A 4745-nucleotide genomic window follows, 5' to 3' on the forward strand; every position below is an offset into this window, starting at 1 on the left:
TGGACTAAAAAAAAAAAAAAAAAAAAAAAAAAAAAAAAAAAAAAATTGAAATGTTTCAGATTTTAAATTACGTCCAAAGGGGAGTTTTTTAACATTTTGTGTGTTACATTCTTTATTAAATATCATGTTCCTCGCACTTAAACCATAAGATCAGGTGCAACAGCAATATCGCAAAATAATTTTAAAACGAGCATAGCTTTAGAATTTCCGATACAGAGACTCACGCGCTGGAGATAAAAATGTTTTTCTGCACAACGTTGCCATTGCTCGCTTTGAAATCCTTGAGTTTGTTAATCAAAAATTCGTCAAAGTTTTAAAAAATAGGAAATCGATCATAAAACAAATTTCAAATTTCAAATTTGGTCATCCACATGCTCATATTCGTTGGAGGATTACGTTATTCAAAATTCGATGACTCTATGTACCGTTATTTTATGACAATGGGAGAAATATACATACATTTACGCAGATTTCCATTATTTATTTTCTTCAAATATAATGCAGGACTCTAACATTTTGTGGCAACAGTTTGAAAAGTGAACCGACATTTATGAGTCCGACGCAAAACGCCAAAACGAAACTAATAGTCCTTCGGGATTCAAATCCCTTTGGACTAAAAAAAAAAAAAAAATCTGAAATGTTTCAGATTTTAAATTATGTCCAAAGGGGCGTTTTTTAACATTTTGTACGTTACCTTTCTTTTTTAAATATCATTTTCCTCGCACTTAAACCATAATATCCAGTGCAACAGCAATATCGCAAAATACTTTTAAAACGAGAATATCTTTAGAATTTCCGATACAGAGACTCACGCGTTGGAGATAAAAATGTTTTTCTGCACAACGTTGCCATTGCTCGCTTTGAAATCCTTGAGTTTGTTAATCAAAAATTCGTCAAAGTTTTAAAAAATAGGAAATCGATCATAAAACGAATTTCAAATTTCAAATTTGGTTTTCCACATGCTCATATTCGTTGGAAGATGACGTTATTCAAAATTCGATGACTCTATGTACCGTTGTTTTATCACAATACGAGAAATATACATACATTTATGCAGATTTTTCATTATTTAATTTCTTCAAATATAATGCAGGACTCTAACATTTTATGGCAACAGTTTGAAAAGGGAACCGACATTTATGAGTACGACGCAAAATGCCAAAACGAAACTAATAATCCTTCGGGATTCAAATCGCTCTGGACTAAAAAAAAAAAAAAAAATCTGAAATTTTTCAGATTTTAAATTACGTCCAAAGGGGCGTTTTTTAACATTTTGTATGTTACTTTCTTTATTAAATATCATGTTCCTCGCACTTAAACCATAAGATCCAGTGCAACAGCAATATCGCAAAATACTTTTAAAACGAGAATATCTTTAGAATTTCCGATACAGAGACTCACGCGTTGGAGATAAAAATGTTTTTCTGCCCAACGTTACCATTGCTCGCTTTGAAATCCTTGAGTTTGTTAATCAAAAATTCGTCAAAGTTTTAAAAAATAGGAAATCGATCATAAAACGAATTTCAAATTTCAAATTTGGTTTTCCACATGCTCATATTCGTTGGAGGATGACGTTATTCAAAATTCGATGACTGTTGTTTTATCACAATACGAGAAATATACATACATTTATGCAGATTTTTCATTATTTAATTTCTTCAAATATAATGCAGGACTCTAACATTTTGTGGCAACAGTTTGAAAAGTGAACCGACATTTATGAGTCCGACGCAAAACGCCAAAACGAAACTAATAGTCCTTCGGGATTCAAATCCCTTTGGACTAAAAAAAAAAAAAATCTGAAATGTTTCAGATTTTAAATTATGTCCAAAGGGGCGTTTTTTAACATTTTGTACGTTACCTTTCTTTATTAAATATCATTTTCCTCGCACTTAAACCATAAGATCCAGTGCAACAGCAAAATCGCAAATAGTTTTAAAACGAGCATATCTTTAGAATTTCCGATACAGAGACTCACGCGTTGGAGATAAAAATGTTTTTTCTGCACAACGTTGCCATTGCTCGCTTTGAAATCCTTGAGCTTTTTAATCAAAAATTCGTCAAAGTTTTAAAAAATAGGAAATCGATCATAAAACAAATTTCAAATTTCAAATTTGGTCTTCCACATGCTCATATTCGTTGGAGGATTACGTTATTCAAAATTCGATGACTCTATGCACCGTTATTTTATGACAATGGGAGAAATATGCATACATTTACGCAGATTTTCATTATTTATTTTCTTCAAATATAATGCAGGAATCTAACATTTTATGGCAACAGTTTGAAAAGTGAACCGACATTTATCCGTCCGACGCAAAATGCCAAAACGAAACTAATAGTCGTTCGGGACTCAAATACCTTTGGACTAAAAAAAAAAAAAAAAAAAAAAAAAAAAAAAAAAATTGAAATGTTTCAGATTTTAAATTACGTCCAAAGGGGCGTTTTTTAACATTTCGTATGTTACCTTTCTTTATTAAATATCATGTTCCTCGCACTTAAACCATAAGATCCAGTGCAACAGCAATATCGCAAAATAGTTTTAAAACGAGTATATCTTTAGAATTTCCGATACAGAGACTGACGCGCTGGAGATAAAAATGTTTTTCTGCACAACGTTGCCATTGCTCGCTTTGAAATCCTTGAGTTTGTTAATCAAAAATTCGTCAAAGTTTTAGAAAATAGGAAATCGATCATAAAACAAATTTCAAATTTCAAATTTGGTCTTCCACATGCTCATATTCGTTGGAGGATTACGTTATTCAAAATTCGATGACTCTATGTACCGTTATTTTATGACAATGGGAGAAATATACATACATTTACGCAGATTTCCATTATTTATTTTCTTCAAATATAATGCAGGAATCTAACATTTTATGGCAACAGTTTGAAAAGTGAACCGACATTTATCCGTCCGACGCAAAATGCCAAAACGAAACTAATAGTCGTTCGGGATTCAAATACCTTTGCACTAAAAAAAAAAAAAAAAAAAAAAAAAAAAAAAAAAAAAAAAAAAAAATTGAAATGTTTCAGATTTTAAATTACGTCCAAAGGGGAGTTTTTTAACATTTTGTGTGTTACATTCTTTATTAAATATCATGTTCCTCGCACTTAAACCATAAGATCAGGTGCAACAGCAATATCGCAAAATAATTTTAAAACGAGCATAGCTTTAGAATTTCCGATACAGAGACTCACGCGCTGGAGATAAAAATGTTTTTCTGCACAACGTTGCCATTGCTCGCTTTGAAATCCTTGAGTTTGTTAATCAAAAATTCGTCAAAGTTTTAAAAAATAGGAAATCGATCATAAAACAAATTTCAAATTTCAAATTTGCTCTTCCACATGCTCATATTCGTTGGGGGATTACGTTATTCAAAATTCGATGACTCTATGTACCGTTATTTTATGACAATGGGAGAAATATACATACATTTACGCAGATTTCCAATATTTATTTTCTTCAAATATAATGCAGGACTCTAACATTTTGTGGCAACAGTTTGAAAAGTGAACCGACATTTATGAGTCCGACGCAAAACGCCAAAACGAAACTAATAGTCCTTCGGGATTCAAATCCCTTTGGACTAAAAAAAAAAAAAAAATCTGAAATGTTTCAGATTTTAAATTATGTCCAAAGGGGCGTTTTTTAACATTTTGTACGTTACCTTTCTTTTTTAAATATCATTTTCCTCGCACTTAAACCATAAGATACAGTGCAACAGCAAAATCGCAAATAGTTTTAAAACGAGCATATCTTTAGAATTTCCGATACAGAGACTCACGCGTTGGAGATAAAAATGTTTTTTTGCACAATGTTGCCATTGCTCGCTTTGAAATCCTTGAGTTTGTTAATCAAAAATTCGTCAAAGTTTTAAAAAATAGGAAATCGATCATAAAACGAATGTCAAATTTCAAATTTGGTTTTCCACATGCTCATATTCGTTGGAGGATGACGTTATTCAAAATTCGATGACTCTATGTACCGTTGTTTTATCACAATACGAGAAATATACATACATTTATGCAGATTTTTCATTATTTAATTTCTTCAAATATAATGCAGGACTCTAACATTTTATGGCAACAGTTTGAAAAGGGAACCGACATTTATGAGTCCGACGCAAAATGCCAAAACGAAACTAATAATAATCGGGATTCAAATCCCTTTGGACTAAAAAAAAAAAAAAAAAAATCTGAAATGTTTCAGATTTTAAATTATGTCCAAAGGGGCGTTTTTTAACATTTTGTATATTACCTTTCTTTATTAAATATCATGTTCCTCGCACTTAAACCATAAGATCCAGTGCAACAGCAATATCGCAAAATAGTTTCAAAACGAGCATACCTTTAGAATTTCCGATACAGAGACTCACGCGCTGGAGATAAAAAATGTTTTTTCTGCACAACGTTGCCATTGCTCGCTTTGAAACCTTGAGTTTGTTAATCAAAAATTCGTCAAAGTTTTAAAAAATAGGAAATCGATCATAAAACAAATTTCAAATTTCAAATTTGGTCTTCCACATGCTCATATTCGTTGGAGGATTACGTTATTCAAAATTCGATGACTCTATGTACCGTTATTTTATGACAATGGGAGAAATATACATACATTTACGCAGATTTCCATTATTTATTTTCTTCAAATATAATGCAGGACTCTAACATTTTGTGGCAACAGTTTGAAAAGTGAACCGACATTTATGAGTCTGACGCAAAACGCCAAAACGAAACTAATAATC

This window comes from Stegodyphus dumicola, chromosome 11 (assembly GCF_044657685.1).
Source record: "Stegodyphus dumicola isolate Sdum_Otavi_A_Nest chromosome 11, ASM4465768v1".
Lineage (NCBI taxonomy): Eukaryota > Metazoa > Arthropoda > Arachnida > Araneae > Eresidae > Stegodyphus > Stegodyphus dumicola.